At 37.8% G+C, this 23,772-nt stretch overlaps 1 protein-coding gene across 6 annotated transcripts in view; it reads right to left on the bottom strand.

Moving 5' to 3' along the window:
* Window positions 1-3,257: 3,257 nt before the first annotated feature.
* The window catches only part of LOC18425695 (Golgi SNAP receptor complex member 1-2), a 35,784-nt gene continuing 15,269 nt past the window's right edge, over window positions 3,258-23,772 (bottom strand). For 2 of the 6 annotated variants that reach the window (XM_006830227.4, XM_088848211.1), the window contains exon 7: window positions 21,695-22,170. The gene's annotated coding sequence lies outside the window, so the exon portion shown is untranslated. Of the gene's footprint in view, window positions 3,490-21,351; window positions 21,644-21,694; window positions 22,171-23,772 lie in introns of those variants that run through there. The other 4 variants (XM_011631090.3, XM_088848212.1, XM_088848209.1 and 1 more) reach the window with 3 other exon arrangements.

The following is a 23,772-nucleotide window of genomic DNA, read 5'->3' as shown; positions in this document are numbered from 1 at the left end:
TCTTGGCAGCCTTTTCATGAGCCACTGCCCTTTTGAAAGCCTTGATAGACCAGTTGGCACATTCAGTTGGAAGGTCCTCCTCAAAGGAATCAAAGGATCAATCACCAGAATAAGGGGTGCCTCGAGCACCTCGGGAATGGTGGCAAGAAGAAGACCCTTGCATGCTGAGGCTCCTGGGCCACCATGAAAGGGGTTTTGAGGGTAAGACCCCAAGCACGGCCATATTCCCATATTCAGAAAGGGACATTCTCAAAGCATTCTTTGATGCCTCAGCCAGCTCGGGCAGAACAACATCATTTTTGTCCACAACCTCCAAAATAGTGACTCTTTGGGCCATTTCTAACAAAGGAAGACTTGCACGAAGACAACGACAAAGGAGAAAAGAAAAGGTGAAAGTGGAAAGCAAGTCCCAGTGCAGCAAGACGGATCCCAAACCAGGGCTAAAATAGGGAGGTGAAAAGGCACAATATCTTGCATGACATCTTTAGCAAATGGCAAAGAAGATTTAACAGGTACCTTTTCCAGGCAATCCATCCCGCAGTGATAATGACCCACTGCCTCCATACCTTCCAAATAGGGGACGAACCATCACCATGCTCATCACCGTCTACTAGTCCATGTGTCTAGGTGTCAACTCAACCTACAATACCGTCGGATGCTCTACATGGACAGGAACCGTGGATTTAGAGGAAGGCGATGAATTTTCAAAAGAGGGCTTCTATGGCACAACCGGTGTAGTTATTGAGGATGCCATATCTTTCCTTTTGATGATTCACCCTTCTCAAAGTAGTAACAAGGAAATAGAACTCAGACCACTAGAAAATGAAAAGTCCTTAACACTTCTAGCACAATTCAAATTTGAATTTGACCCCAAGGAAGCAAGCGTCCTCCCATCTTATGGAATTGCAGATGTGGAACCAACCACCTCCATTCCTTCCAAAAAGTTGCCTTTGGGAGCAGTCAAATCTTGGGGCTTGACCCCTTCTCTTTTTAGAAACTTGAATCCCATGGCTATTACGAGTAACCTGCTCCCAAATTCTGGCCCCCTGAAAGACTGGACCCCTCTGAGACCAAAGCCAAGAAATAGACATTTGAAATGGAAGGGTTTGGCTGAGAGTTGTCCACCTGGAAATCTTCAAAAGGATCTTATCTGATATCTTGCTTCCAAGGGAGGCTTGAATCTTCATCCTAAGGATGCCAATGGAGGGTCCAACTGAGGTGAACAAGTCAATCTCCCCCAGTCTACCACATTATTAAGCAATGATAAATATTACCTCTTTATCCCACGTCTGGATTGGTATACCCGACACCCTCACCCAAAATCCTAGAAAGTGAATCAATGACAAATTAGTATGAGAAAACCACTTCTCCACCATCATAAGCACCCCTTTAAATCCCTATGATTTTGAATGACTCTGTAAGTAAGAAGACAACCCTAAGTTCTAACATCCCATTGCTTAAGCATACTAAGATCCTCAACATTACTCCCCTTTTGAAAGGGGAGGGCGAGAAAAAGTGAGAGGGCGGTGGCTTGATTAAGGATGTGACAAGATGATGGCTTAGAAAAAATAAAACTAGAGGGTGAAAGGAAGAGAAAGAATACCATAAGTGAAAGTTGTTCGTTGAAGCATTGGGAGGAGGAGGTTTTTGCCTGCTTTGACACCATAAAGAATTTTACAAAGAGAAATGAACTTTTGAAAGATAATTGTGCCCGACTATGTTGCGATTATCTCATTACTGTATGTCCAATTTATATAAAATTATAGAATGTATATACTTTCCTATCTTGTTACATTATCTCAGAGTTTGCTTACATGTGTTGTGCATGATTACCTTGAAAAGGAAACGACAATATTTGTAATGTGGCATTTCCAAAAACTAAGAATGTTGAAGTTCATTTCAATTGCTTTCTACCTACTAATATTGCAAGGTAACTAAATATGAATAGCAAGAAAATATATTGGGCAACTTGGCTCATTTTTTACATGCTACTGTTGCAAGGTAACTAAATATGCATAAAAAGAAAATACACTGGGAACTTGGCTCATTTATTGATTATTTTGAGTCTGGTGAGATTATCATGAAGATGTAAATACCTAATTACCTCATATATCACCCAACTAAATTCCCCTAACTAAATTCCTCAATAATGTTTCTTTCTGTGTGCTTTAGGCTTACACATTTGATTTTGGAGCTGCAAAATCCTTCCAATGGAACCACAAAAAAAATTTGAAATAGAATTTAATCTTAATTTTTAAGGAATATATAAACTTTAGTATGTAGATTATTAATCTTTAAAAATAAATAACTAGAAATGATATTTTTTGGAGAGAATATTTGAACCATTGATTTACTTTTTCTTTGGAGCATTATTACTTATGGAGTAGTTCAAAACTTTATTTGGTGTATATGTTAACACGTATGGCTATGAGGCCTTACGTGTCTTAGCCTACATTATGGGAATCCAATATATCCAACGGTCATATGGTCCAACATCTATATGAACGTTGGATAATTATTCTTAAAGACTCGTTGGAGAAATACAACAGTTACCTCTTCTTCTCCCTATAAAATGGGAAGCCAGAGAGAGGATGTGTACAAGGAAAAAGACGTACAGTTCTTCTCTCTCTCCTAAAGGTGAAGAGATAAAAAATCCGTGCTCTACAATCACCAGCGTCACGACACTTCTCTTTGATCTCGGATTTGATCTCATCCACGCTCCACAATATTTACTAACATTGGTATCAGAGCATCCAGGTTCCATCTTCCCTAATTTCTTTATTCTTAATTTTCTTTTATCGAAAGAGCATAAGCAATTTGTTTGTTACGATCTATGCCTAATTTATTTTTTGTATATAAATCGTGCTTCAAATATCACCTGCTGCTATCTCATCTTGGTTCACAATGTTATCTTGGTTCACAATGTTAATTAATTAAAGGATAAGTATGCGTGCACTCCCTTTGTATTAATCAATTTCAAATCACCTATATCTCATTCTTTATGGGTTTGGTTTAGTGTTTGAATTGAGAGGATGATTTCACTCCGGGTACAGTTATGTTGTTTACTTCGTCTGATAAGTTGTAGGTCGTGACCCCACCCTCTGACCCTATACCGTACAACCCGGTGGTGGCAAGGTGCGAGACCGCAACGTGAGGTGGCGAACACCACCCGCGTGGCAGTGGCTCAATTGAATTGAAAAACAGAATCAAGAGAAAACCATGAAAGTAAAACTAAAAACTACACATAAAGACATATATTATTCCAAAAGAATAGCCATTTCCATTACGCTAGATATCCAAAAGTTCTTACAATTTTCTTCAAGGAACTAATGGCCCAAAGATACAAAGTGTAAAGTGAACATCTCAGTGGTAAAGCCATAAAAACCATACTATAGAAAACTTCGGAAGAGGGCTCATCAAACTTCAAGCTTTAACCGCATGAGCACAACACAGCTACCCTCCTTCTGCTCAGAGGCTAACACTTTAACTCTACAATCATGAAAATAAAATAGAATGAGCTAATATCCCAATAAGCAGATTTACGCCATTGCATCCAAACTTTGTGACAGTGATAACCGTAAACATTGCATACTAATTCACAGAATATCAATAAGAATCCGTCTATGATGCCTTTCAGTATTCTTACAATATGATAATAAAAGCAGTTCGAATACACAATGTATAAGTCAAAAATCATTTCACTTTAGGTAGCACAATAAGTTTAACAGATCACAGCTACAAAAGCTAGAGAAGCCTACTCTTGACATAGAAGTTATTGCTCAAGCTAAGCCAATCTTGTAGCTTGAAACCTCTACCCTCATTCCGAAGGGAGGACAATGACAAGGGGGTGTCCCACTTCGTAATGCCCTTACACACACACACACACACATCCCCAACGTGCTTTGGGGTTTTCAATAGGTAGTGGCCTTGCAAGATACGACCATCTCCGTGTGCCCTTCTGGCGTGAGGGTGTTACACTACCATTGGGTGTCCAAATGCCTAATGCCCATAACAATTGGGGGGAGCAACCCACCCTATTTTCTAGTTTCTCTTCCTGGCCCCATTCCTGCCATTAGGGTCGAGGTATAGTCAAATCAATAGTCGGTAGAGCAGTATCCAACCACCAATGGGTGACCCATTGCGTGGCGGTCAAAGGAACAATCTCTCACAGTATAAACAATATCACATTACCAACTACCAATGGGTGGCCCATTGCGTAGTAGCCAGTATCACAGCTTGTTAATATCCCACTGTTTTTCTCAGTACAATAGTGCCACTACAATTGGGTGCCCCATTGTGTAGTGGTCAGTATCAGATCAGTAACTCAGTATCGCATTATCACATTACTAGTATTACAGTAACTGTAGCAGTATCATAGTTACAGTAGCAATATCACAGCCGAGCGTTACATCTCAATTTCCTGCAATTATAGGCAATGATGTGCACTCACTAATAGGGTCATAACTTTTGGTTCATTTGGATTTTGAAAATGGTTCCAAAACCAATTTTATACTATAACATCTATCTTTCACAAGGCGGTGGTTTGAAGATATTTGGACCTCGTTTGTCCTCTTAGAGGTACAAGAAATGGGGGTTTGCTAGCTGCACCCTGCTGTGTACTTGAGACAACGACATACCCTTCTTCGTTTCACGATAACTCTCAATCCGTGAAGTATTTTGAGACAATTTCAAAATCAAGGTTTTATCCAAGACACATATATTTCTAATAATGGCAATTTGAAAGGATTTGGATTCCATTTGTTTGTTCAAAGACCCGTGCCAAACAAGGTGATAGCTCTGAGTTTTATCAAAACTAGGCCACAATAACATATCTTTAGAAAATGATGCATAATTTTCCATCTAAGAGGAATCTCAAAATAATTTCTCATGCAAGTTTAAGACAACTCAAATATCTTTCAAATGGTGTTGGTTTGACAAGAAATGGACTTCATTTAGTTAGTTAAAACCAATGACCACAGTAGTGACAGTGAAAGATCCAGGGAAAAACCACCAACAGTGACATACTCCTATGTTTTGAAATATAACTTCGTTTTTATAAATAATTTCGACAGTGGGCAAACATTAACATCCCACTAGTCTCGCCTATCGTTCTAATGGCGGTGATTTGGGGTCAATTGAACCTTGTTTGACTGTTCAAAAGCCCCTTACAAAACATGCATGTTCCTAGAATTTCACAGTAATACTATATATGCCTCAAAAACATGTTCGATAACCTTCATTTCATAGTAATGAGCATGATAACAACTATTCTCGCACGATGTACACACATAAACATACATTTCTTACAGGATTTACCAATCATACATTCATTGTCAGCATCCACATTCATCATAGAGCAAAAGCCCCAATTTCAGTGAACAAGGCAAAAGAAATCACCACATCACATACACTTTTATTACTCATCTCATAATCATATAAATTCATGCATTCTCATAGAAATCACCAAACCTTCTTTCACAGCTTTCTTCCACTCTAACAGTGGCTGGCTCTTCAAGTCTTTTTCCTTAGAGAGAGAGAAATGAGAGAAGAATGAATGGAGTGGGAGTGAGAGGGGAGGCTTATGTACTCATGAGCTTGGGGTGGCTGTCCACGTGGCTTAAAGTCTGGTAAGTGGCACTCAAGGCTGCATGCACTCAACAGGTGGCACCAACTATCCATGCATGTCAGTGACACATACGGCGATGTACTAAGTTTTGCTCCATCACACTGCCATGTGTAAAACTTCTTCTTTCCATACACTCACGACGTTGCCTCTCCTATTTCACAGACGGCGCTGACCTTGCACACATGGTGCTGACTTACTCTCTCTCTCTCTTCACAGCCGGCATTGCTCCTCATTCACATAGGCGATGCCACAGATGGTGATGCCCCTTGTTTACGTGCAGCACTGACTTATTCTCTCTCTTCTCCAAACGACATGCACTGACTTATTCTCTCTCTTCTCCAAACGACATTCGCCCTCGTTCAAGCGCGCTGCTGACTTATTCTCTCTCTTCGCCAAATGGCATTACCCCTTGAGTCACAGCTGGCGATGCCCCAAAGGGCGTTTTCCATCTCTTGTTCACGCACGGCGCTCCTTCTTGAGTCACAGACGGCGATGCTTCTTGAACCACAGACGGTGATGGCTCTTGAACCACAGATGGTGATGCCTCTTCTCAGCAGACTCCTACCGCCGTGCATCTTATTGTGACTGGGAAAATTTGGTCCTTAAATCATCCACCCTTAGAAAGATTTTGTCCTCAAAATCATTAACTTAATTAATTGAATAAATAGGGGTATTTATCTCTGATCTCATCTTCTCGTTCCTACGTTGATTCTTCCCTCGAATGATACTGCCATAAAACTTGGACTAGGGGAATCTCTTTGTTGTGTAATACTTGAATTCTTCTGTCTAGTATCTCAATTGGTTGTTCAACATAAGTTAAATCTTCCCTAATCAGGATCGGCTCATGCTTCAAGACGTGGGACGGATCGGGCTGATACTTTCTCAATAATGACACATGAAATACATCATGAATGTTGGCCAACTCGGGCGGTAGAGCCCATCGATAAGCTACCACTCCAATTCTTTTTAAAATTTCTAAGGGTTCAATAAATCGTGGACTCAGTTTTCCCCTTTTTGTCAAATCTCATTATGCCCTTAGTTTGTGATACCTTCCGAAAAACCCGATCACTTATTTCAAATTCTAGATCTCTTCTTTGATTATCGATATAACTCTTCTGTCGACTTTGAGCTGTTTTATATATTTCTTGGATTAGAGCGATCTTTTCTGAGTTTATTTGAACAATCTTTGGCCCTAATAGTCTCCTTTCACCGACGTCGTCCCAACATATAGACGATCCGCACTTCCTCCCATATAATGCCTCAAAAGGTGCCATTTGGATACTGGCCTGGAAACTGTTGTTATAAGAAAACTCTATCAAAGGCAGATGATTATCCTAGTTTCATTTAAAATATGTGACACGAGCCCTCAGCATATCTTCCCAGGTCTGAATGGTCCTTTCTGACTGTCCATCAGTCTGAGGGTGGAAAGTTGTACTGAAAGTGAGTTTGGTCAAACTATTCCAAAACCTTGAAGTAAATCTAGTGTCCCTGTCGGATACAATAATAACAAGCACCCCATGCCGTCTTATTATCTCCTTGATATATAGTTGAGCTAACTTATCCAAGGTATAGGTAGTACAGACCGACAAGAAATTAGCGGCTTTGGTGAGTTGGTCCACAATAACCCAAATATTATCATGCCCCATACTTGATCTAAGCAGGCCCGACACAAAATCTATAGTTATGTGCTCCCACTTCCACTCTAGCACAGATAAGGTTGTAACTGCCCGGCAGGTTTCTGATGTTCAGCCTTCACTTGCTAACACTTTAAACACTTAGAAACAAATTGTGCTACATCTCTCTTTATATTATTCCACCAAAAGACCCATTTTAGATCCTGATATATTTTCGTACTCCCTGGATGTACTGTATAATGGGAGTGGTATGCTTCTTCCAAGATAGCCTTTTTTACCTTCTCACTGTTAAGGACACAAACCCAACCTTTAAATCTCAAAATTTCATCGTCGCTCAAAGTGAAATCCTTCTTTCCTTCCGACTTTATGTCCTCGAGAATTTTCGTGAGATGAGGATCTTCCTTTCGTGCTACTTGGATTTGCTGAAAGCAATGGGCTCAACTCTTATACATGAAATCATTCAGTTCCCATCATCAAGGGGTAGAGCTGGGTTCCATTCTACTGCATCGTCTAGTACTTTCATCTCTTGGACCATCATGTGAGCCATCGACACCACGGGCTCCTTACTTAAGGCGTCTGCCACAACATTTGTCTTACCCGAGTGATAGTTGATGATACAATCATAATCATTGAGTAAGTCCATCCATCTTCTTTGCCTCATGTTCAATTCTTTCTGAGAAAATAAGTTCTTAAGGCTCTAATGGTCAGTGAACACTTTAAACTGGGCTCTATACAGATAATGCCTCCAAATCTTTAAGGAGAAAACCACAGCCGCCAATTCCAAATCGTGAGTGGGATGGTTTCGTTCATACGGCTTTAATTGCCTGGATGTGTCGATTATAACCTTTCCCCATTGCATTAATACACACCCAAGTCCTTTGTGCGAGGCATCAGTGTGGACTATAAAATCTCCATTCCCCGCATGCAAAGTCAATATCGAGTCTGTAGTCAGTCTTTTCTTTAGTTCCTGACAACGTGTCTCGCAGTTATCATACCATACAAACTTTATTTATTTTTGGGTTAGGCGGGTTAGGGGAAATGCTATCTTTGAGAACCCTTCAACAAAACTTCTATAATACCCTGCCAGTCCCAGGAAACTACGGACTTCAGATACATTCGTTGGTCTTTCTCACTTAAGCACAGCCTCAATCTTACAAGGATCAACTGCAACCTCATTTTTTGAAACAATATGCCCAAGGAAAGCCATGCTTGATAGCCAAAATTCACTCTTACTCACCTTGGCATATAACTTCTCTAACCTTAGAGTCTGGAGGACCATTCTTAAATGTCATTCACGTTCTTCTTGATTCCTGAAATACACCAAAATATCATCTATAAAGATCAAGTTATCCGGATAGGGTCTAAAAACTCTATTTATCAGATCCATAAAGACGGTTGGGGCATTTGTCAACCTAAAAGACATTACTAAGAACTCGTAGTGACCATGACGAGTCCTGAATGAGATCTTGAGAATATCCTCTTCCTTAACCCGCAATTGATGATACCTTGACCGGAGGTCAATCTTAGAAAATATTTGGACTCCTTGTAGTTGGTCAAATAAGTCATCTATTATGGGCAATGGGTACTTATTCTTCACTATAACCTGATTCAGCTATCTATAATCAATGCATAGTCTTAAAGTCTCATCTTTCTTTTAAACAAACAAAACCGGTCCACCCCATGGTGACACACTAGGTCGAATGAACCTCTTATCCAATAATTCCTATAATTTCTCCTTCAATTCCTTTAACTAAGCTAGGTCCATCCTATAATGGGCTATAGAAATAGGAGCAGTACCAGGGGCTACTTCTATTTCAAATTCAATCTCCCTAACTAGAGGCAGACAAGTTAACTCTTCAAGGAAGACCTTTGGATATTCTCTCACTACTGGTATCTTTTCCCATTTAAACTGAACATCCTGGTTTTCTACTATATAAGCCAAGTATCCTACATATCTTTTGGCCAACAGGCGAGAAGCTGGAAGGGCTGAGATGATGTGTAAAGGAGAAACATCCTTGATGCCCTTAAAATTCAGTTCAGATTGGCCTGGGCGCTTAAAGGTTACAGCCTTATCAAAGCAGTTCATTGTGGCATAGTGGGTGGACAACCAGTTCATAACCAAGATAATATCAAAGTCTTGGACATCTAAGAGTATCAAGTCTATAGGTAATATATGTCCTTAAATCACAACCCCACACTGTTTATACATTGTATCAATTTCTATTGACTCTCCCATAAATGTACATACTATCAGAGTCCAAAGAAGTTGTGCAGGCTTAACATTCAGGTGACATGCAAAGTGCGGTGCAACAAATGAATGGGAAGATCGAGAATCAATTAAAACTCTTGCTTTAATTCCACATACAGAAAGCGCACCTCGGATAACAGAGGTTAATGCCTTGGCTTCTTGCTTTGTCAGGGCGAACACTCGACCTTGAGCCCTCAGTCGGTCTTCTGGTCCTTTGACTGGACAGTCCTTCACTAGATGGCCTGGTTTGCGGCATCGAAAGTAGGCCCTGATCTTTTTGAAGCACTCAACTGCCGTATGATTACTCAAACCATAGTGAGAGCAGACTAGGCATTGGTCGCTCCTTACATCACTCAGAAATGCCCATGGGATCTTGACACCGCCCTAATTATTTCTCCCCTTCAACTCTTTCTTTAGAGGGGGTCGCACTTTCTTCTTAAAACTTCCGAGCAGTGTGACACCCAATCTCCCTTCTCTCCTTGCTCGAAAGTCTTCGCAATCTCTTTCTATCTTCAGCGCAAGATCCACCAATGGGGACAAGGTCTTGAGATTTTCTTAAATGATCCTCCCCCTTATATCGGACTGAAGACCCCTCTTAAACTTACTAGCCTTTCGCTCCTCAGAGTTAATAATATGTGGCACATATATGGAGAGTTCAGCAAATTTTGCTGCATATTGCTCTACAGACATCTTTCCCTTATGCATCTCTATAAATTATACCTCTTTCCTTTCCCTTAAAGAATCAGGAAAATACTTCTCACAAAATACTCTCAGAAAATTCTCCCAAGTAGTTACAATCCTTGACCTTTCCCGCGACTATTTTATTGAGCTCCACCAATGCTCAACTTCTCCTTCAAGCATAAACGTACCCAACCTAACCTTCTGCTCGTCTGTACAATTTAGAACTTCAAAGATCTTTTCTACCTGCCTTATCCATCTCTCAGCATTCTCTACTCCCCCATGCCCCACAAAGTTTGGAGGTGCCAGCCTCCTGAATCTTTCTATCAAATTACTATCACTCTGGTCAGGGACAAGGATAGATGGGGCCGGCATAGATTCTCTCATTATTTGTGTCATAACCTCCAAGGTTCTAAAGAATTCACCGAAGACCTCGGTTCTCTCATTATTTGAACTCACATTGTTGGTACGAGTCCTCGGCATCTTCAACCAAAAACACAAACACCTAGTTACTAGCCTATCAAAGAACTATCCTAAAGACACTCTTAAAACATCCTAGGCCAAGAATCCTATCCTGGCTGCTCTGATACCATATACTGTCACAACCCTGCCCCCTGACCCTATAGCGTACAAGCCGACAGCGGCAGAGTGTGGGATAGCGATATGAGGTGGCGAATGCCACTTAGGTGGGAGTGGCTCAATTGCATTAAAACACGGAATCAAGAGCAAACCATGAAAGTAAAACTAAAAACTACACATAAAGACATATATTATTCCAAAAGAAAAGCCATTTCCAGTATGTTAGATATCCAAAAGCTTTTAAAAATTTCTTCAAGGCACTAATGGCCCAAAAATACACCACAGTGGTAAGGCCACCAAAAACATACTATAGAAAAATTCGGAAGACGCCTCTTCAAACTTCAAGCTTCAACCACCCAAGCACAACACAGCTACCCCGCCTTCAGCTCAGAGGCTAACACTTTCACTCTACAGTCATGTAAATAAGATGAAATGAGCTAACAGCCTAGTAAGTAGATTTACACCATTGCATCCCAACTTTGTGACAACGATAACCGTAAACATTGCATACTAATTCACATAATATCAAGAAGAGTCCCTCTATGATGCCTTTCAGTATTCTAACAGTATGATAACAAAAGCAGTTAAAATACACAGTGTATAAGTGATAAATACTTCACTTTAGGCAGCACAATAAGTTTAACAGATCACAGCTACATATGCTAGAGAGGTCTACTCCTGAAATAGACGTTTCATTGCTCAGGCTAATCCAATCATATAGCTTGAAACCTCTACCCTCATTCAGGAGGGAGGACAATGACTAGTGGGTGTCCCACTTCATAATGCCCTTACACACACACACACATCCCTAGCATGCTTTGGGGTTTTCGATCAGTAGTCGCCTAGCAAGACACGACCCTCTTATGCCCTTCTGATGAGAGGTTGTTACAGTACCATTGGGTGTCCCAATGCATTGTGCCCATAACAATTGGGAGGAGCGACCCACCCTACTTTCTAGTTTCACTTCCCGACCCTATTCTTATCATTAAGGTCGAGATACAGTCAAATCAGTAGCCACCAGAGCAGTATCCAACCACCAATGGGTGACCCATTGCGTGGTTGTCAAAGGCATAGTATCTCATAGTAAAAACAATACCACATTACTTACTACCAATGGGTGGCCCATTGCGTAGTGATCAGTATCACAGCTTGTCAGTATCACAATGTTTTGCCCAGTACAACAGTGCCACTACCAATGGATGCCCCATTACGTAGTGGCAGTATCAGATCAGTAACCCAGTATCACATTATCACATTACCAGTATCATAGTCACTGTAGCAGTATCACAATAACAATAGCAGTATCACAGCCGAGCGTTACAGCTAAATTTCCTGCAAATATAGGCAATGATGTGCACTCACTAATAGGGTCGTAACTTTTGGTTCATTTCGAATTTGAAAATGGTTCCAAAACCAATTTTATACTAGACACATCTATCTTTCACAAAGGGGTGGTTTGAAGACATTTTGAACCCGTTTTGCCTTTTAGAGGTACAAGAAAATGGGGGTTTGCTAGTCGCACCATGCTGTGTACATGAGACAGCAATATACTCTACTTCGTATCACAATAACTCTCAATCTGTGAAGTATTTTGAGACAATTTCAAAATCAAGGTTTTATCCAAGAGACATAACTTTCTAATAAGGGCTATGTGAAAGGATTTGGACTCCATTTGTTTGTTCAAAGACCAATGCCAAACAAAGTGATAGCTCTAAGTGTTCCACTCCAACAGTAGTTGGCTCTTCAAGTAGTTTGCCTTAGAGAGAGAGAAATGAGGGAAGAATGATTGGCGTGGGACTGAGAGAAGAGGCTTAAGTACTCATTAGGTTGGGCTGGCTGTCCAAGTGGCTTAAAGTCTGGACAAGTGGCACTCAAGGCTGCATTCACTCAGCAGGTGGCACCAACTATCCATGCATGTCAGTGACACGCACGGTTATGCACTAATTTTTGCTCCATCACACTGCCATGTGTGAAACTTCTTCTTTCCATACACTCATGGCGTTGCCTCTTCCATTTCACAAACGACACTGACCTTTCATGCACGGTGGTGACTTACTCTCTCTCTCTCTCTTCACAGCCGCTGCTGCTCCTCATTCATAGACAGGGATGCTACAGACAGCGATGCCCCTTCTTCACGAGCGACACTTATTTATTCTTTCTCTTCTCCAACGGTGTTGCCCCTCGTTCACGCATTGCATTGACTTATTCTGTCTCTTCTCCAAATGGCGTTGCCCCTTGGTTCACAGTCGGCGATGCCCCAAACGGCGTTGCCCATCTCCTATTCATGTGCAGCGCTCTTCCTCGAGTCACAGACAACGATGCCTCTAAACCACATATGGCGAAGCCTCTAACCACAGATGGCGATGCCTCTTCTCAGCAGACTCCTACCACCGTGCATGTTACTGTGGCTGGGAAACTTTTGTCCTTACATTGTAATATGGATATATGATACTGGGTGATATAGGATTGACTAACTAATTGTTTTTAGTTGATCACTTTGATTTACTCTCCGCAACATCTATAAAAATAGGGTTTGGGATTGGATCCCACATTGTATTGATGATAACAACTGTGGACAATTGTTTTGTTTTAAGCGTGTTTGAAGGGGCTAAGGAGAGTTTTGGATAACTCAACGTTAGAGGAGGCACATATTTGAGCATGCCACCAAACGCTCCCTCTCTCTCTCTCGCTTTGATCAATATCATGAAGAAGAACAAAAATTTATGCCAGCCCATCACAAACCTTTAGCCCACGTGTACTCTCTCCAACTTTTGTTGCGTACCCACAAACCCTTCTAAGTGTTGTTTTTGTTATCTCCTACTTCTAAGCATTGATTTTGGTGCAGATCCATTATTGTATATTGCTGTATCCGACAGTCCCTAATGAGATAACAAATGACCTAAAGAATTTGATTTTGCTCATTTCTTTTATATTGTACCTATTTCTATTTTTAAAAAAACATAAATAAAATAATAAATAAATAAAAATAATGAAAAAGGGGGCTAAATGCATATTTTGCTATCTTGTTGCCTTATATATTGCTAATATTTCCATTAAAAAAATTTATGGAAGGCTTATTTTGATGATATTTGAATACAAATGCACTTACTGTCTTGGTGTGATATAGAGTTGATTTGTCGAATCACATACCTGGTATTTGCTCTTTTATTATTAGAGCTGACACACCCATAATATTGCTCATGCACCCAAAATAAATAAAATAAAAGGGGAATTTATATTATCTTTGATAATTGTAGTGTTTGGAAGCTTGCTTATTTCATCAAATTTATTTTTAAGGCATCACTTAATAACTGATTTTATTTATGAAATATTTTTAGCTCTCTCTATACATACATTGACCACATAACAAATATTTTGGTGGCTTATTTAGCTTCTTTAGAACTTAGAAAGTATTAGGTTTCTCACACATAACTTAGCAAATGGCCAGTAGAATTGTAATGGTTGAACTTTCCAAAGTTGAAAAATTGAATGGAAATAATTTTGGCATGTGGAAGTGAAAGATGGAATATCTCATCATCGAAGATAGAATAATATATGTAGTAAGAGAAGATCCACCAGTGGTCGGTGATAAACCAATTGAAGAAGAAAATAAAAGTTGGAAAATTTTTGAGAAGATGACCTCATAGAAAAAACTTTTATATTAACTTTTATGCAAGATGACCTTATTAAGGTTTTCAAGCATCATGAAACATCAAAGAGCATGCTGGAGGCAATAAAAACTAAATATGACTGAACCTCTGAAACACACCTTCAATTGCTCTTAGAGCAATGTAACTCATTTAAGATGAAAGAGGGTAATAATATAGTGGAACATGTAAACAAAATGCTTGTTATGGCCAAGGACTTAGCCAATGCTGCGAATGAAGTCTGTGAGCGCATGCAAGTTCCCACAATCTTAAATAGCCTTCCACCTTCATAGAGGATGGTAAAAATTACACTTAGGTTGAATGCAAAATCTCTTACTTTAAGATATCTACTTATGCAACTAGCCTTAAAGCAAGAGTACATGAACAAAGATAAAAGGAGTGAACTCATGTTTGCTCAAGGACCTCACAAATCTAGCCAATCCAAATCTAAAAACCAGAAATTTCAAGTGAAGTTTAATAAAAGGAATAATAGGTTCAAAAACAAAGGAACTGAGTCCTACAACCAAGAATCTAAACTAAGACCACTAAAATGTTTCTTATGTGGTCAGCTAGGTCACTTCAAGAACTGCTGCCCACATAATAGAAACCCGTAAAATCCAAATAATAGCGAAAATGGAAGCAAGAGGCATGAAATTGTTTATGTGGTTTCTGATTGCTTTATAGTAGACCACAACATCAAAGGATGGTGGGTAGACTCAGGTGCTAATCGGCATATCACAAGCTCAAAAGGCCTCTTTGAGGACTTCAAAGAAATAAAAGATGGGGAGAAACGCATTTACATGGGAAACAAGACTTATTCTGATGTATTAGGTGTAGGAACTTGTAGGTTGTATGTAGGGACAATCGACCTTGTATTAACAGATGCATATTTTGTCTCTTTTATGAGACGAAATATTGCATCTATCCTCTAACTCATTAGAAAGGGTTTTGAAGTCCACTTCCCATCATTGAAAGTATCAATCAGAAAGCGTGGACAAATTCATGCTTGGGGACACTTGGTTGATGACCACAACTTGTTCCTTCTTCATGTAAATGAGAAAGCTAATAATAACATTTCAACTTATTCTGGTTATGTTGATTGTGTAATAGTTGTTGATGCATATTTGGCATGTTAGGCTTGGCCACATAGGAAAAGACCAAATAAATAGATTAATAAAGAAATGTCTTATTCCAAATCTAAATAATGTCGAATTTCCAACCTGTCAGCACTGCTTGTCTAGAAAAATAACTAGGAAATCATTCAATAAATAGGAGAGAGCTAACGAGTTATTGAATGTAGTCCACTCAAGCATTTGTGGGCCCCTCAATATTAGAACTCATAGAGGGATGTCATACTTCATCACTTTTATTAATGATTTTCTAGATTTTGACATATTTATCTAATCCACCATAAATCAGAAGCTTTAGAAAAATTTAAAATATATAAAAAGAAAGTAGAAAACCAATTGAGTAGGAACATTAAAGTTTTTAAAACTGATAGGGGGCATGAATATACATCCGAAGCTTTCAATACTTATTGCCAAGAATATAGTATTAAAGGACATATCACTATGCCTTATACGTCACAACAAAATGGAATAATTGAAATGAGTAATAGAACCCTCTCATAAATAACAAGATCCATGATGGCTCATATTAATCTGCCCAAGACTTTTTGGGAAGAAGCAACAAGCACATCCATGTATATTCTTAATAGGGTTCTTGAAGACTGTTGACACGTATGCCTATGAGGTGTTACATGTCTTAGCCAGTATTGTGGGAATCCAATATATCTAACGGTAATGTGGTCCAACGTCCATATGAACATTGGATATCCCTGAGATCAAGGAATCCCCATTGTTCTTAAAGACCCGTTGGACAAATACAACGGTTACCCATTCTTCTCCCTATAAAATAGAAAGTCAGAGGATGTATACAAGAAGGAAAAAGGCGTACAGTTTTTTTCTCTTTCTAAAAGATGAAAGGATAAAAAATCCAAGCTCTGTGATCACCAGCCTCATGACACGCCTCTCTGATATCAAGTTTGATATTATCCATATTCCATGAATATTTACTAACATAGTATAGATCTCCAAGCCCGCATGATAATAGGTATGGGCTTGGACGCACCAAACAATTCTTCAAATAAATATTGAGCAAACCACCTTCCGCCCTCATGCTCAATCCCAAGCTCGCCACCCAGTGAATATCATCTCGACTAACATCGTAATTTCAATATGTGATGCCGATATCTTGAGAGTCCCCAAGATAATTTACCCAAAAAAATCACAGACGAGAGATAACCCCAAGATGTTGTTTGGTCTCTCATAAAATATTCGCAGGACTCCTTATGACTATAGGAGTAATGTGAAAACTTGAAGAGTGCACAAGCACCATGCAACGGTTTAACCTAGTATGTCAAATGGCACAAAAAAAGTTTTATAGTTAATATTTTATTTTTATTTAAAATATTAAATAGTGCAGTTATTTTTATACAATTTGTAAAATAAATATTAATAAAAAAATTGAACAATAAAGTTGACGAAAATATCACTAAAACAATTTAAGGTATTTTGACCAACGTCTTTATTAAAAATATTTTTTATTATTTTTTTTTACATCTAAACCCAAATTCTAGGTAAATATAATTTTAAATAAAAAAGATAAATAAAATACCAAACTCTTTTATGTTCGAGGTCATTTTTAATCTGAACGCACCCTTCCCGTCCACATTAGTGAACAAGAGACTTTCCCTCTCTCCTCTAATGGAGATTCCTTCACATTTTTCTTCTTTCGACACATTCAAAGACTAAATACATGTAGCCTAATGCTTTCACCAATGTGGAAAACGTTTATGAGTGCGAGGCTCTAAATAATCAAATTAGGGCGCACATCAAAAATTTCACTAGAAATATCCTCAAATTGATCATATCGGCGTCAAGATGTATGGACGTGAGAAAACAATGGATGTCTAGTTTTAAAAATAGTGCATCTTATAATGCATTTTTTGACCGCCAATTTTCAAGATTTTTAAGTTTTCACAGATATACCCGATTTACACTATTTTTGAAGCTTTAAATTTTATAACTAGGGATGAACATATATTTTAAGGCTATCACAAAGATTTATAGTATTGAAACTATATTTCTCAACACTATTTCAATGTGTGCTATATTTTGATTGTTTAGAGCCTCGGCCCTACACCAACCGCACCGGTTTTTAAAACTGAAATTTGGGTGGAAGGCCCTTAGGTGAACCAATCAAGATTTTGGCCATATTTGATCAATGCTGGTGGGTTTAATTAGGAACAATAATAATAGGTACAAATCGGGTGATTGTAATAGCTATCAAACGTACCCCCCTCCCCCCCTCAATAAAAAAAAGGATTGTCTATAAAGACGTCACTTATGTTTCGTACATGAAAATCACAGTTATTCTCACTCATTAGATGTCAAATTGGATAGCTTAAAGTGAATCATGAAGTTCAAAAATATTTTTTTTTGAACTTTGTCTATTCAATAATACTCTTAGAAATAACAATTCTAGTAAAAAAACATTTCGACTTTAGACCGTTTGTTTCTATCGGTTTCAAATGGAACACTACTTCCATCCATCTTTAAGATGGACGTTGTACACACTCTGGACCATATGTAGAAATGTCGTCTAGCCCGCATGAAACGATTTTCCTTCAACTAAGCAGCCGTTAGGATCCATGGAAAAAGATTATCTGAACAAATCTATTTCTTTTAAAATATATTATTAATTATAATGTCATTTTTTATTAAATTTGAGATAGTTTCTCTCTCTAAAAATTTTGAAATAATTTCTTTACAAATTTTCAAGTAGTTTCTCTCTCTAAAATTTTAAAATATTCTCTAAAACTTAAAATTTGAGATAGTTTCTCTATCTAAAAATTTTAAGATAGTTTCTCTATCTAAAACTTTCAGGTACTTTCTCTCTTTAAAATTTGATATAGTTTCTCTCTCTAAAATTTTAAGATACTTTATCTAAAACTTAAAATATAGGATAGTTTCTCTATCTAAAAATTTTGAGATAGTTTCTCTCTCTATAAATATTTAAGTAGCTTTTCTCTTTTAAAATTTAATAGTGTCTCCCTCTAAAATTCTAAGATATTCTCTCTCTAAAACTTAAAATTTGAGATAGTGTCTCTCTCTAGAAATTTAGAGATAGTTTCTCTCTATAAAATTTGCAGGTACTTTCTCTCTTGATAGTTTCTATGTAAAACTTAAAATTTGAGATATTTTCCATCTCTAAAAATTTTGAGATAATTTCTCTCTTTAAAACTTTTTAGGTACTTCTCCCTCTAAAATTTGAAAAAGTTTGGCTCTCTAAAATTGTACGATATTTTCTCTCTAAAAATTAATTTGAAATAGTTTCTCTATAAAAAAATTTGAGATAGTTTCTCTTTAAAAATTGTTAAGTAAATTCTCTCTCTAAAATTAGATATAATTTCTCTTTAAAATTTTAAGATACTTCATCTCTAAAATTTAAAATGTTAGATAGTTTCTCTCTCTAATTTGTTGGGGTGTTTTGGTGAAATTAGTTGATTTTATAACGTGGGCATCTACGAACCAATGAAATCTGGCTGGACATCAATTATTGAGGGTAAGGGCAATGGTACAAATTTCTTTATTTTTGGCTTGAAATGAGAAAAATAGTTTCTAGCATAAATACTTTTCTATCAAAAAATTTTGATCCAGTCACTAGAAATGTCTCATCTCCACATAAAAACATTTTTGAAAATACATTTCCAAGTATCCAAAAGGCCCCTAAAAGATGGCTAGAGAAGATTTTTCAGGGAACCATACATTTACACACTGGATAAAACTGGTGAAGTTGAGGAGAGTGAGGGACCATTTAAGCAAGATCAGTATCCCAATAGTGAAAGAACATTCACACAAAATTATCCCTTAGGCACGTTTGTTTTTCTAAAAGATATCTTCTAAAATGTTCAATGTTTTCAAATCTTTTAAAAAGATGAATGTTTTGCATTGGAATGTTTAAATAAATTTTAGATATTGTGTTTGATAACTTGCTGGAATGTTAAAAAAGTTATGGGTACACGTTTTTTATATAATATATTATATAATATAATATAATATAATACAATATTCTAAAATATAATATTATAAAATATAATACTATATAATATTAATAATTCTAATATTATGTATTTATATTAGGGAAAATATCTCCATAATCCCCCTTTTCACTTTTCATTTCTTCCTAAATCCAAAATTTCAAAACCTATTTTCTAAACCCCTTAAATAATGTTATCTATTTTTATTCCAACTTTTAACCCAAACAAATTAAAAAAGATATCTTTTTTTTAACTCTATCTCCTCACGTATTTCTCCCTCTAGACTGTTCTTCCTCTCTCTTTCCGCAACCCATTTCTTTCCAGCTCAACAATGGTGGAAGCCAGGCTATGGTGGGTATGGTGGTTATAGCGGGGTGATGGGGCGTATGGTGGGGCAGCAAGCTACGCTGCTGTTGGTGGTCGTGGGGGTGGATTGGTGTTTCGGGAGGAAGTGCAAGTGGTGTAGCTAGTGGTAAGCAAGGTGGTGGAGGCTATATGGGAAGTGGATATGGTGATTTGAATGGGAATGCGGGGTTTTGGAAATCTGATGCTTCTTCTCAAGGTGGTGCTCAAGGCTATGGGGTCCCTCGAGCCAATGGGCCTTCCAGTTCTCAGGTTGGGTATTGTGGTTGTCGTGCGCAAACAAGGCAGGCTCATCAACAGTGAGTGGAGGAGGCTCAACACGTTCCAACCCTCAAGCTCTTCATAGCTCACAAAGCCATCTTTTGGCTTTACATCAATGAGAAGAAACAAAAAAACCAGCCTCCTCGTCATGTCATAAATAATACCGGAATTCGCCGGAATTTGCCCCTTCCCCGAGTTTTTCCCTTAAAAGCCTGAATGGCCAGAATTTTGGCTAGAAATTGCCAGAAAAATGAGCATTCCAGCCAAAGCCTTCCTCCCATTCTAGGTCAAAGAAAGAGGGGCAGGGTTCCTATGGTCGCCGGGAAATGAGCCGGCGATGGCTGAAAGTAGCCGGAGGTTTGCCGAAAAATGCAATAAATTTTGGGGGGTTGAGTGAGAGAGGGGTTTGGGAGGTTGATAGGGGAGAGAGAAAGGAATCATATTAAGAGATGAGAGGTTTAGAAAACAATGTTTTTTCTAAATTTGTTTGAGCCAAAAAAATTAGTAAAAAATGAATAAAATATATTTAAGAGATTAAGAGATATAATAAAATGAATTTCTATGTAGTAAGATAGGTTTTACAAGCTTAGGTCAATGGAGAAATGAAAGTTGAAAATGAGATCTATAAAAATATTTTTCCTTTATATTATGTATAGTGAATAGTGATCGACAAAAACATTATGAAAAATTAAGTTCCTACCATCCCCTCCCTTTAAAACTTAATCTTTCATGTTTTAACAAATGAATGCGAACTTTAATGGAAGATTACTTTCTAGACTTTTACATGGAAATGTGTCAAATGCATAACTTTTTGGAAAATTAAAAAGATTTCTTTCTGAAAGAATTTTTTCAGAAAAACAAACACGCCCTCAAAGAGTTTCTTCTCTTTGGGTTTCTTTTTCTTTTTCTTTTTCTTTTCTTTTCTTAATAGTCTCTTATTCTCCCTCTTCCTCTAACAGGGAAGCCGAAATCTGCCCCTCTATTTTCATTTCTGTATCCAAGAAAGTTCTTTCTCCCTGTTCCCAAATGGCCAAATGCTCTCTCTCTCTTCTCCGCCCCAACCCAAATGCTGTCTTTTTTTCTTTTTTTTTATTGAAATTTTCGGTTTTATTTTCGTTTTTACTTTTTTAAGGCCGTAAACTACTCATGCAAGTCCACTCAGATTTGCCCGAGTTACTCAGTTGGGCAGGGGCCAAGTCCCGAGCTTGAGCTTAGTATTTAAACCTAGTTTCAAAGTGAGGAATGGACTAAAATCCAAGTATAATTTGAACTAGAAACGAATTTTACTCTTACTGTTAAGTAGGGAAAGCCTACCCCAATCAGTTCCTGTTCATTCAGCTGAGCCATTCAGCTGAGCCATGGGCAAAAGTTGCAGCCCATAAGAACGAGAAAACCAAAGGGACTTGGTAAAGTCGAGCCTTTTCTCCGATACCTCAGAAGCCCCCAAAACATGTGCAGAATATGTGTGCTCCTTTTTCACGTCCGTTGGTACCTAGAAAGGTTATTCTAGACATGATAACAATGAGTGCATCAGCTATACATCGAAGGGAACAAATAGGGTTGGAATGGCAGTTGCAAAATCCGATTTAACAGGAAGCGTTTGCAACAATAGAAACATAGTTACTGAAACCTCCTAATGGACTAGCGCTCTTGACACACAAAATAAAATGCCCAAGCACAGGATATACAGATAAACTTCCTTGGGTAGTTATATGCTCCATAACAGAAAGAAGTCTAAAAAGTAATATACAGAGAATAAAATAACTACCGCATCCATCAGGAACTAAAATACCATCCAGATTTCAGCAGTTGAAGCCAGTTCACAATAAAAATATCTTGGAATAACTGGAAGCCTGGCGGCAGATTCCTCATCCTGTTAGAAGAGACAATTTTAGTATTCAAAGCATATGCCCTCTACATGTGCACCCACAGATCAGCACATACAATTGCAGGGTCTGTCCCCTAATTGCATAAAATTTACTGGAGCGGTGGACCACAAGCTTGCGCATCCTGACTGATCACTTAGCGAAATGCTGGAGCAGGATAATAATTCAGATATTTTTTTTGAGGATGTTAATATATATTATTAACATATATTTATATTATATGTTATATATCATATGAGAAATAATACTATGAGACCCTCCCACACCCATGTGAATAGGACCCCAAAAGATCACTATCAAATTTGGCATAGATCTCTAGAAAAGTTATAACATGGGTATGGGACTTAGCTTTTTTAGATCTGTGCAAAATTTGATGGTGATCATTTGGGGTTCTACTCACATGAACGTGAGAGGGTCTCATAGGATCATTACTCATATCATATATATACTATTAATAATATTTGTACTATATATAATATAATATCTATCGGATGTCTCCCAAGAGAAAGATAATAATTCAGATATTTCACCAAAATTATAACTTGTAATCCAAAAAGAGGACCATAGAGGGAATAACAATGTGATCAGCAAAAAGTCTCATGCATGTGAATTATCATAGAGAGAAATCCCAATAGATTATTTCATCATCATCGTTAGAGTCTTATCCCAACTCTTCGGAGTCTGTTACACACCATTCTGAGTAAAATGGATAATGAACAGTTCAAAATCACCTGTTTTTGTGAAGAGGAGGTTACTTACATTAAACCCCACGATATGAATATATCAAGGACGAGGTTTGGATGTCTCAACTAACACACCCAATTCAAAAGTGTGCCTCCTTTCAAAATCCATGTTACTAATAGCTTTTGGATCTGAAATTTAACAGGTCGATAATCTGGACCATGATGATCATCACTTCGGAAAAAAGAAAAAAAGAATCTTATAACAAGATGAAATTAGATTTATTTTTGACTATTTATGAACCATTCATTTATATTCTATTAAAATAGTCTCTGTTTAAAGCACAGTTGTTGAGAGCAGGAACGGGTCCGGCAGCCTAGGACCAGCACTTAGTTAAAGCTCCCTACCCTTGAAGCGCTTGGGAGCGTTGGTCAAGGAGCGACCTAAGAGCGATCTTGTATATATAATTTACATGTATATAGGAGAACAGGGGGAGCACCCCAAATATTACATATATATATATATATATAGGAAAAGTCTTCCCAACGCCTATAGGCGAAAAATAAATAGTGATTTCGCCTATGCTCATCACCGTCCAAAGTTCATCGCACAGTCACGATTGTCAAGTAGTGTTTCAATTTTTATTTTTTTTTTATAAATCGAAATTATTTGAAATTTGGAGTGTATACATCTTAGTGAGGTGGACCTAATAAAAATATAAAAAACATATTTCGCAAAATAAAAATTGATCAAAATACCCAGATCATTCCGATTTGTAGAAAATAAATGAAAATTGAAGTACCACCGGACAACTGTGACCGTGCGATGAACTTTGAACAGTGATGAGCATAGGCGAAATCACGGTTCATTTTCGCCCATAAGCGTTGCGTAGTGTTTTCTATATATATATATATATATATATATATATATATATATATATATATATATATATATATATATATATGTATATAGGGAAAAGTTTACATAGAGCTAAAGGCTCTAAACAATCAAATAAGAGCCTTCCTCAAAATTTTAACTAGAAGAGGTTGTTTTGATACCCAAATTTCC

The sequence above is a fragment of the Amborella trichopoda genome, chromosome 9 (assembly GCF_054954075.1).
Source record: "Amborella trichopoda isolate Santa Cruz 75 chromosome 9, AtrichopodaSantaCruz75HAP2 v2.0, whole genome shotgun sequence".
NCBI classification, from domain to species: domain Eukaryota; kingdom Viridiplantae; phylum Streptophyta; class Magnoliopsida; order Amborellales; family Amborellaceae; genus Amborella; species Amborella trichopoda.
Note: the sequence above shows the minus strand (reverse complement) of the source record. Positions and strands in the feature narration are given on the sequence as shown.